This window comes from Myotis yumanensis, unplaced genomic scaffold (genome assembly GCF_028538775.1).
Source record: "Myotis yumanensis isolate MYYU_CA2020_CCGP unplaced genomic scaffold, mMyoYum1.0.hap1 SCAF_22, whole genome shotgun sequence".
Lineage (NCBI taxonomy): Eukaryota > Metazoa > Chordata > Mammalia > Chiroptera > Vespertilionidae > Myotis > Myotis yumanensis.
The window spans coordinates 16,252,891-16,265,134 of NW_027223773.1; the positions used below are offsets into that span (position 1 = coordinate 16,252,891).

Here is a 12,244-nt window from a genome sequence, read left to right on the forward strand (position 1 = left end):
GGACTTCCATTCTGCCAGCTTTCAGGCTATTCTGGTTGATGGTTGTTCTGTATTTTAGTTATTATTTTGATGTGGTTGTGGGAGGTGGTGAGTACAGGCATTTACCTACACCACAAAATTGGTTCTTTCCCAGGCTCTGTTTCTGATGATTCATGCTGAGGTGTTATGGTTCATCCCTCTCTCTTCTCCTGCACACTTAGGGGAAAATTGAAGAGAAAGCAGGATGCCCCCATGTGTCCTGCAGGTGAGATATTGAAACCACATAAGCCCTTCTGTGTGAAGGACCCTCCCTGCCCCCACCTTGATCCACAATAAAACCCTGAACCAGTGTCCTTAACTGGGGGATCCAAACATTTCTTTCCCTTTTGTTCAAAAATATATTTTTCAGTGATTTCAGAGAGGAAGAGAGGGGGGGAGAGATAGAAACATCAATGTTGAGAGAGAATCATGAATCTGCTGCCCCCTGCATGTCCCACACTGGGATTGAGACTGTAACCTGGGCATGTGCCCTGACCAGCAATGGAACTGTGACTCTCAACCACTGAGCCACACCACCAGGCAGCCATTTCACTCTATCTTTCTTTTTTTTCTAAAATTGGAGTTCCCATCCTATATTTAATGGGAATTAACATTTACAGGGTGAATTGCATTTACATATCCTATAATACAGGAATGATATCCCTTTGCCAGAAGATAAAATTGTAAATTTTCTTGCTATTTCTTGGTTCCAACTTGATAATTTCTTAAGATTGTAAATTATATAGTATTTGGCTAAAATATTTCTTTACAAATAGTTACAAACCTGCCAAAACACAAGAAGAAAGTATATTAAAAAACAAAAACCTGACGTCTGGATGTCACACAACACCAGAAACAATGCTTAGAGACATGGCGTTGTTCCAGAAGAAAGTGGGTCAGTGAGCTACTAAGCTGAAGATAGAGACTACCCTTCCCCAGGATCATATTGCACAATGCAAAATGTCAAATGACAGAACCTCAAAGCAAAATAAAGGTCTGAGGATGAAGCCAACTCACTTGTAATCCTGATAAAATAATGAGAGTCACCGTTTAGATCCAATGTACTGGAAAACATTTGCTAGCTCAGAATACCATATTTGTAAAATCTGCTAAGAACCCAGCCAAGGATGCCGAAGGCATTTGCCAGCAGAGGCTTGTTTTTTTGGAACCATTCCTAACATAGGAAATCTGTAAACTGTGCAGCATCTTCAGGGGGACACCCATACTTTTCCACAAGTACATCAAGGAGGCTCCAGGGATTCAGCTTGGTGATGTGCTGCAGTTCTCCTCTGCGATTGAAGAATTTCTTAGAGTATTTTCCAGATAGAGCAAAGTGCCTTGGGATACTGCATAGCAGCTCTATGATATGGCCTATGTGGTCTTCCTCTTTGGAATAGTCCTCTCCAGAATGCGGTTCAAACAAATAATCTCCCGTCACCCACTCAAATGCCATACACACCATGTTCCAGGTGTCAGCAGGTGTGCTTTAACCTGCTCCTATTAAAACCTCCATGGGAGAGCAGGGTAACGATTAAAGAACCAGCTCTGGGCAGTGGACTTCCCCAAATCAGTTTTAAGTGCAATAGAGAAAATAAACCCAAGCTACTGGATAGAGAGGCTGTATAGCCTCAGAGGCCAATCCAGAAACACTGCCACCCAGAGCTGAGCCACAAACTGACTCTTAGGTAAACACAAATTAAGGCAGTCTGGGACACAAATATGGCCTACCTTAAAATCAGGACTGTGGTTTACAACATGGAGGAACAGTGTATCGCAGGGAAATTCAGCATTCTCTTGAATACCTGGCAGGACTATGGCAAGCCAGACTGAAGAGTAGAAGGACCGAAGGACCTTCACTACTGCAAATTTTTATTTATATGTTTATTCTTTTTTCACTTTTTAACTAAGAAACCACTTTTTTTTCTTTTTCCATCACCTGATTTTACCCTTTTAATTACTACATTTTTATTTTAACCAGTATTATTACTGCTACCATTTTACCATTTTTTAAAGTGTCATTTTATTTTCTCTTTATTTTATTTTGGGATTAGTGTCCTACATTCTATTTCCATAGTTCCTTTAGCATCATTTTTATCTACCTCAATTTTACCTCTATGCTAAAACCCTCTTCCTCACTTTTCCCCTTTTGTGGTCCTGTTTCTCTTACCCTATTCCTGCTTTAGATTTTCCCTATTCCTTCTTTTTATCCCCTGTCAAAATTTCACCCTACTTATATATCCTATTTCCAGTCCACTGCTCTAAATCCTTATACACCTCTCCCTTTTTTTTCTTCACTATCCAAATTTTTTTCTTTTATCTTTCTACTAGAGGCCCAGTGCACAAAAATTTGTGCACTCGGGGTCCCTCAGCACAGCCTGTGCCCTCTCACAGTCTGGGACCCCTCGGGGGATGTCCACCTGCTGGCTTAGGCCTGCTCCCCAGGGGATTGTGCCTAAGCTGGCAGTGATACATCCCTTGGGGGATGTCCACTTGTCAGCGGGCCGAAGCTGCAGTTGAACATACATAGCGCTGCTGAGGAGGCAGGAGAGGCGCCATCCATCGCTGCTGTGATGCCGTCAGCCTGGCTTGTGGCTGAGCAGAGCTCCCCCTGTGGGAGTGCACTGACTGCCAGGGGGCAGCTTCTGCATTGAGCATCTGCCCTCTGGTGGTCAGTGTGTGCCATAGTGACCAGTCATTCCCAGGGTCAATTTGCACATTACCTCCCTAACGGGTTTGGCTGAGTGGATAGAGCGTCGGCCTGCAGACTGAAGGGTCCCAGGTTCGATTCCCGTCAAGTGCATGTACTCTGGTTGCATACACATCCCCAATAGGAGGTGTGCAGGAGGCAGCTGATCGAAGTTTCTCTCTCATCGATGTTTCTAACTTTCTATCCCTCTCCCTTCCTCTCTGTAAAAAATCAATAAAATATATTTGAAAAAAAATTGCATGTGCACATTACCCTTTTATTATATAGGATAGAAGCCTGGTGCACGGGTGGGAGCCAGCTGGTTTGCCCTGAAGGGTGTCCCGGATCAGGGTGGGCAGGTGACCCCCAGCTCCCTACAATTGCCCACGCCGCCCCTGCTCAAGATCGCTGGCTCTGCACATGCTCAGGCCTAACACCTCTGGCCAAGGCATTAGGCCTGGGCAAGGTTGCCCCAGCTCCCCACCATCGTCAACTCGGCCCCTGCTCCCTGCAAGTGCTGGCTCTGCCCTAATGCCTCTCATCCAGGCATTAGGCCTGGGCAGGGGACCCACAGCTCTCCAAGGGATCTCCTGCTCCACCCCTTCCCAGGCCTAACCCCTGTGGCCAAGGCATTAGGCTTGGGAAGGGGACCCCAAGCCCCCACCATCGGCGACTCTGCTCCTGCTCCCCATGATCACTGGCACTGCCCCTGCCCAGGCCTAACGCCTCTGGCCGAGGCATTAGGCCTGGGCAAGGGACCCCCCCAGCTGCAGCAGCCCGGCGATCTTGGACTCCACCCCTGCCCAGCTCCCATCGCTGGCTCCACCCCTACTTCCCGCTATCACTGGCCAGTTTGGCAAATGTGCCCGATTCTCCGATCATGGCTGGGGGGCAAGGCAAAGGCAGCCCTGCCCCCCCGGGCTCTTAGCTCCCCCTGGATTTCCAATCACTGTCAGTGGCAGGGGGCTTCTTCCATCCTTTCCCTTTCTCCTCCCTGCATTGTGCCTACATATGCAAATTAACCGCCATCTTTGTTGACGGTTAACCGCCATCTTGGCTGGTGAATAATTTGCATATCTCAAAAATTAGCTAATGGGAAGGGTAGCGGTTGTACGCTAATTACCATGTTTATCTTTTATTAGATTAGATTGTTTTGTTGCTGTTTGCTTGATTGTTGAGTATATTGGTTTCTTGTTGTTTTTTTTTAGGATTGGTTGAGAGGTTGTCTTGTTTTTTCTTTTTCTTTTTCTGCTGTTTTTTTCTCCCCCCCAAACCAGGTTATTTTTGTGCTTCTGTTTTCCCTTGGATCTCTTGATATTATTGGTTGTTTGTAGTTTGCATTCATCTCCAGGGATCTGTTGCTGGAATTTGCTGGGATTAATGGCAGCTCTATCGGAGTTTTCTCCTCATATAAATAGTCTCTTCCCCTGTTCTACTTCATTCTCTCTTTTCGCTCTTTTTTTTTCTTTTTTCCCCCCTCTTTTTTCCCAATTCTATTTTTGCACTCCTTTTTTGTTTGTTTTTTTTTCCTTATTTTTCTTTTCTTTTCTCTCTTTTATCTTTTTCTCTTCTTTATTCCTTATCCACTAATTCTCTTAGCTAGGGTGGTCACCTTTATTTGGGGTTACTAATATCTTGAATATATTTGTGTTCAGTGCCTGGTGCGTTGTGCCTTGTTGTGTTGTATTTTGTGCCTTTAAATCAACATAGCAGATCCAAGCAACAGCAGCCTCCTGATCACCACACCATCTGTCTGAGGAACAAAAGCTGTACGTGAAGCCTCCCCCCAACAGCCAGAAGAGCCACCACAGCTGTGAACAGCACCCACCAGAGGAGCTGCTGCCAACTGAGGAGCAGCTGCTACCACAACTGCCCAAGGAGCAACCACAGCCCGAGGAGGCACTGCCACCATGAGAGCAGCCACTGAACAACTCAACATCTAGATATGTTGGTGAGATCAAAGATGGGTAGACAAAGAAACTCCCAAAGGAAAGAAAAAGAGGACTCGCCAGAAAAGCAGCTAAGTGATACAGAGGCATGCAACATGACAGAAAAAGAATTCAGATTAAGGGTCCTAGAGTGCATAAACTGGATGGAGGAAAAAATCAACAACTTATGCAAGAAGCAAGAAGAAGGAGATGAAAAAAATAATAACTTACGTAAGAACAAAGAAGAAATGAAGAGCAATATAGCTGCAATGAAAAACACCATTGAAAGTATCAACAGTAGACTAGGAGAAGCGGAGGACCGAATTAGTGAGTTAGAAGATAAGGAAGCGAAACACACCCAAACTGAACTGCAATTGGAGAAAAAAATTAAAAGACAGGAGGAGAGCCTAAGGGAACTTTGGGACAACATGAAATGAAACAACATACGAATAATAGGGGTGCCAGAATAACAGAAAGAGGACCAAGGTTTAGAAAACCTATTTGAAGAAATAATATCAGAAAACTTCCCTGAGGTGGGTAAGAAAAAAGTCACACAAGCACAGAGAGTCCCAAACAAGGTGAACCCGAAAAGACCCACACCAAGACACATCATAATTACCATGGCAAATGTTCAGGACAAAGAGAGAATCTTACAGACTGCCAGAAAGAGACGGAAAGTTACATACAAGGGATCTCCCATTAGATTATCAAATGATTTCTCAACAGAAACACATCAGGCCAGAAAAAAATGGAGGGAAATTTACAAAGTGAGGCAAAGCAAAGGACTGAATCCAAGAATACTATATCCAGCAAGGCTATCATTCAAAATTGAAGGGGAAAAAAGAAGCTTCACAGACAAAAAAAAGGCTAAGGGAGTTTATCACCTCCAAGTCAGCAATGCAAGAAATGCTAAAGGGACTGGTGTAAAAAGAAGAAATAAAAATCTCAGTAAAAAAACCCACACACAAAAAGAAATGGCTACAAACAAGCACCTTTCAATAATAACTTTAAACGTAAATGGACTAAATGCTTCAACCAAAAGACATCGAGTGGCTGAATGGATAAAAAAACATGACCCATACATCTGCTGTCTACAAGAGACCCACCTCATTAGAAGGGACTCACACAGACTGAAAGTGAAGGGATGGAAAAATATCTTTCACGCAAATGGAAAGGAAAAGAAAGCTGGGGTAGCAATACTTATATCGGACAAAAATAGACCTCAAAGTGAAAGCCATAACAAGAGATAAGGAAAGCCACTTCATAATACTAAAGGGATCAATAGAACAAGAAGATATAACCCTGATAAATATATATGCACCCAAGGCAGAAGCACCCAAATACATAAAAAAAAAAACTCCTGGAAGATATCAAAGGAGAGATTGACAACAATACAATCATAGTAGGGGACTTTAATACACCACTGACATCACTGGATAAATCCTCTAGACAAACAATCAGCAAAGAAACAGCAATACTAAATGACTCACTAGATCAGATGGACTTAATTGACATCTTCAGAACACTTCACCCCAAAGCCACGGAATATACATTCTACTCAAGTGCTCATAGGACACATTAAATAATAGAACACATATTGGGTCACAAACAAAGTCTCCCCAAATTCAAGAAGATTGAAATCATACCAAGCATCTTCTCAGACCACGATGGCATAATGTTAGAAATAAACTACAATAAAAACAACCCAAAATACTCAAACACTTGGAAGGTGAATAGCATGTTATTAAATATTGATTGGGTTAACAATGAGATCAAAGAAGAAATTAAAAACATCCTGGAAACTAATGACAATGAAAACACAACAATCCAAAACCTATGGGACACAATGAAAGCAGTCCTGAGAGGGAAGTTTATAGCTCTACAGGCCTATCTCAAAAAACAAGAAAAAATGGTAGTAAATCGTCTAACTCTACAACTCAAAGAATTAGAAAGAGAGCACCAAGAAAACCCCAGAGTGAGCAGAAGGAAGGAAATAATAAAGATTAGAGCAGAAATAAATGACACAGAGACTAAAAAAAAAAAAATGATACAGAAAATCAATGAAACCAAGAGCTGGTTCTTTGAAAGGATAAACAAGATTGACAAACCTCTAGCCAGGCTCCCCAAGAAGCAAACAGGGAGGACCCAAATAAACAAAATCAGAAATGATAGAGGTGAAATAACAACAGACCCCACAGAAATAGAAATGATTGTTAAAAAATACTATGGACAACTCTACTCCAACAAAATAGACAACCTGGAGGAAATGGACATATTCCTAGAAAAATACAACCTTCCAAAACTCAATCAGGAAGAATCTAAAAACATCAATAGGCCAATAACTATGGAAGAAATTGAAGCAGTCATCAAAAAGCTTCCAGCAAACAAAAGCCCAGGACCAGATGGCTTCACAGGGGAGTTTTACCAAACATTCAAGGAAGAACTAAAACCTATCCTCCTCAGACTACTACAAAAAATTCAAGAGGAAGGAACACTTTCGAACTCATTTTATGAAGCCAGCGTCACCCTAATACCAAAACCAGGTAAAGACAACACAATGAAAGAGAATTACAGGCCAATATCCCTCATGAACATCGATGCCAAAATCCTCAACAAAATCTTAGCAAATCGGATCCAGCAGTACATCAGAAAGATCATACACCATGACCAAGTAGGATTTATCCCAGGGATGCAAGGATGGTACAATATCTGCAAATCAATAAACGTGATACATCACATAAACAAATTGAAAGAACAAAAACCACATAGTCATATCAATTGATGCAGAAAATTATTTGACAAAATCCAACAACCATTTTTGATAAAAACTCTCAGCAAGGTGGGAATAGAAGGATCATAACTCAACATAATAAAAGCCATATATGACAAGCCCACAGCCAACGTCATACTCAATGGACAAAAACTAACACCATTTTCCCTAAGAACAGGAACAAGACAGGGATGCCCACTCTCACCACTTCTGTTCAACATAGTCCTGGAAGTACTAGCCATTGTAATTAGGCAAGAAGAAGAAACAAAAGGCATCCAAATTGGAAAAGAGGAAGTAAAACTGCCCTTATTTACAGACGACATGATATTATACATACAAAACCCTAAAGACTCCATCCAAAAACTACTAGACTTAATACATGAATTTTGCAATGTAGCAGGATACAAAATCAACCCAAAGAAATCTAAGGCATTTCTATACACCAATAGTGAACTTGCAGAAAGAGAGACTAAAAAAACAATCTCATTTACCATCGCACCAAAAAAATTAAGCTACCTAGGAATAAACTTAACTAAAGAGGTAAAAGACCTCTACTCAGAAAACTACAGGATGTTGAAAAATAAGATAGAGGAAGACATAAACAGATGGAAGAACATACCGTGTTCATGGATTGGTAGAATCAACATCATTAAAATGTCCATACTATGCAAAGCAATCTATAAATTCAACGCACTTCCCATTAAAATACCAATGGCATATTTCACAGATCTTTAACGAACTCTCCAAAAATTCATCTGGAATAAAAAAAAGACCCCGAATAGCTGCAACGATCCTGAGAAAGAACAAAGTAGGTGGGATCTCAATACCAGATATCATGGTGTATTACAAAGCCACTGTTCTCAAAACTGCCTGGTACTGGCACAAGAACAGACATATAGATCATGGAATAGAATAGAGACCCCAGAAACTGGCCAGAGGCAATATGCTCAATTAATATTTGACAAAGGAGGCAAGAACATACAATGGAGTCAAAATAGTCTCTTCAATAAATGGTGTTGGGAAAATTGGACAGATACATGTAAGAAAATGAAACTAGATCACCAACTTACACCGTACACAAAAATAAACTCAAAATGGATAAAGGACTTAAATGTATGACAGGAAATCATAAAAATTCTAGAAGAATCCAAAGGCAACAAAATCTCAGACATATGCCTTAGCAATTTCTTCACTGATACAGCTCCTAGGGCACTTTAAACTAAAGAGAAAATGAACTAATGGGATTACATCAAAATAAAAAGCTTCTGCACAGCAAAAGAAACCATCAATAAAACAACAAGAAAGCAAACTGCGTGGGAAAACATAATTGCCAATGTCATATCTGATAAGGGCCTAATCTCCAAAATTTATAGGGAACTCATACAACTTAACAAAACGAAGATAAACAATCCAATCAAAAAATGGGCAAAGGATCTAAATAGACACCTTTCAAAAGAGGACATTCAGAAAGCCAAGAGAAATATGAAAACATGCTCAAAGTCACTAATCATCCGAGAGATGCAAATCAAAACAACGAGTTACCATCTCACACCTGTCAGACTGGCTATCAACAAATCCACAAACGACAAGTGCTGGAGAGGATGTGGAGAAAAAGGAACACTTGTGCACTGCTGGTGGGAATGCAGACTGGTGCAGCCACTATGGAAGACAGTATGGAGTTTCCTCAAAAAGTTAAAAATGGAACTCCCATTTGACCCAGTAATCCCACTTCTAGGAATATATCCCAAGAAACCAGAAACACCAATCAGAAAGGATATATGCACCCATATGTTCATAGCAGCACAATTCACCATAGCTAAGATCTGGAAACAGCCTAAATGCCCATCAGTAGATGAATGGATTAGAAAACCGTGGTACATCTACATGATGGAATACTATGCTACTGTAAAAAAGAAGGAACTCTTTCCATTTGCCCCGGCATGGATGGAACTGGAGAGCATTATGCTAAGTGAAATAAGCCAGTCAATGAAGGAAAAATACCACATGATCTCACTCATTCTCCAATAATAAAGACCATTATAAACTTCTGAACAATAATAGGTACAGAGGCAGAGCTGCCTCCAACAGAATGTCAAACTACAGCGGGAAGGCCGGGGAGCTTTGGGGGGCAGGAGGGAGAGGGGTTAGACATCAACCAAAGGACTTGTATGCATGCATATAAGCATACCCATTGGACATAAGACACTGGGTTGTAGGGGAGGCCAGGGGATTGTCAGGGCGGGGGAAAAAAAAAGGAGACATATGTAATAATCTTTGTAATACGTTAAGCAATAAAAAAACCTCCATGGATCTGTACTGACATGTCTGAATGTCTTCTGTGAAGTGTTTATGCACCCAACAAGCATCACACAGGTCAGCAATCTTTTTTTTTTTTTTTAATATGTTTTTACAGAGAGGAAGGGAGAGAGTTAGAGAGTTAGAAACATCGATGAGAGAGAACCATCGATCAGCTGCCTCCTGCACATCTCCCACGGGGGATGTGCCCACAACCCAGGTACATGCCCTTGACCAGAATCGAACCCGGGACCTTTCAGTCCGCAGGCCGATGCTCTATCCACTGAGCCAAACCGGTCTCGGCCAGGTCAGCAATCTTAACTCTAACTTTATCAGCATTCCATGGATCCAGGGGATTCAGCAGTAAGTGTGCTGCCTGTGTTTTGTTTGTTTGCAAATCCCCAGTGTTGGAGGCCGAAACCATCCTGCTCTTGTCTTGGGATGGGCTGCTTTCCTCCTGCTCAGTGAGCGGGATTCCTCAGAAAGTTCAGAGCCACAAGCCGCAGGTTCTAAGGGCCCAGAGGACAATGAGGTGGAAAATTCTGGAAACTGTGACTTGGGAATTTTATGCTGTCCATTTGGCAATTTACCATTGAATTGTTCACAGGAGCTGGTATACGTGTAATCACTTTCTGTGTTTGGCTCATCAAGGTTATACTCCTCGGGGCTTGGGCAATCTTCTTCATCATCGTCTTCATCATCCAGCTGCTGCTCCAGCAAGAACGGGCCATTCCCAATGTGGTCATTGGTTTTAGGTGATTTTATCCAGGTGGCGTCTATCTTCTTGAGCTCCTATTCACCATCGTCTTCATCCTGCTCAATGTTTTCTTTCTCAGCATCTTCTTTCTCTTCCTGGTCCTCAGCTTTACTGTTGTTAAGCACAGGCTCTCCCTCAGTGGGCTCCTCTAGTGCTTCTGTTTTTAGTTTCACCTCTGGGCGGTATTCATCATCTTGCTCATTGGAAGGTAAGGCTGATGTGACATTTTCTTCTATTATTTTTCCTTTTGGCTGCACACTCCAATTCTTCCAAAAAGCAGGTGCTTTTCCAGTAACTCAGCCTGCCTTTTCTGCTGCTTTTTTTGTTTTTAGAAATTTTTCCTATAGGTTTATGCTGTGGAGCCATACTCACTGCAGTCCCTGAAGGAGGAGGAGCGCCGGCTTTCTGCCACTGCGTGGCCTCAGCTGCCATTCTTCTCACGTGTGCATCATCACACACATCAAGATGTCCCCTGGCTTGATGTCAGTATGAATGATCTTGCATTTCCTGTAGTGGTCAAGCGGAATGAAAAGTTAACTAGAAGAGGACGTTCTGCCATGAAAAGGCGGGAGCCTGCAAGCAGGCCACGTCAGAACAAAGTCTTGCATGCAAGACTTATTGTTCAGAGGCAGAACTTTCCTTGAGGTGATAAATAGTCCATGAGTGCATGGAAAGTTCAAGGGAGGGTGCACTGCTGCAGGTGGAAATGGTCTTTGTATAACATAGGAAATTAATAGTGTAATGTATAACTTAGCTTTGATGATCTCATAAGCATGCCTGTTAATCATTGTCACTTGCTGTATACTCCATTGTTATTTGCTGTACTCACTGAATAAAAGCCATGAGGGTTTTGGGGGCCTTTGCTACTCGCCTGAGCGAGCATTAGCCCTCTGCTTCTCTGCATCCTGCACGTCCGGCTCATCTCAGCGTCACCATTCAAAAAGAACATCAACATTTCTGTGTAGATGATCTAACCCTGGGAGTATTTGTCAAAGGATACTCTTCACACAACATAAAGGAAGGCCTTGATAGTTGGACTTGATAATCCATTTGAGGAGATGGTGGCCAAGCACTTCGAAGAACTTGCAGACATGGATTCCATTCATGCCTGAAATCTTGAAGTCATCAATTAGCTGTACTACCATGCTTTTACTTGGGTCACTGGGATCACTTTCTAGAACACATTTGAGCAATTTTATTTAATCCAAGGCTGTCTCTGCATAATGCTGGGCACTTTTTACAACTTTCACTGCAACAAATTTTTCCCCTGCATGTCCCAGCACAGCTAGACAGTAGAGAAGTGTACCCATCCTAGCTTCCTAGTAACATGATACTGACCATTGAAAAGGTCTCCATTTTCACAGGATGATGGCCACCTTTGCATTAGCCTGTGGGGTCCTCCTGCTCCTTATCGTCTAAACCCAGGATATCCTCATCTGACTCTGGGGGCGTGGGGTCTAGCAGAAGTGGCTGTGGTGGCCGAGGTGGTGGTAAAGGAACTAAGGGAGCATTCTGTGGAGGCTCCAGCCTTTCTGAAGAGGACAACTTCTCAGAGTTAACTGACATTAGCAGCTCAATCTTCTGCTTGATTTCATTTCCTTTACTCAATCTTCAGGACAGCTTATCCACCATAGTATTCCCAGTAGTCACTCATTTTTTATTTTTTCAGATGCTTTTCTTTCAGCCTCTGCTTTCAGGCCTGAATTTCCAGCACTTTCCTGGAGCTCATCCGGACGCAGGGGAAGCAGCCAGGCAGCCATTTCTGACTCTCTGAAAAGCCTGCCCTGCTT

The 12,244-nt window shown here is 42.4% G+C and overlaps 1 pseudogene; it reads right to left on the bottom strand.

The window, feature by feature from the left end:
* Nucleotides 1–1,127: 1,127 nt before the first annotated feature.
* LOC138999109 (SRSF protein kinase 2-like) lies at nt 1,128–12,041 on the bottom strand (annotated as a pseudogene).
* Between the last annotated feature and the right edge of the window lie 203 nt (nt 12,042–12,244).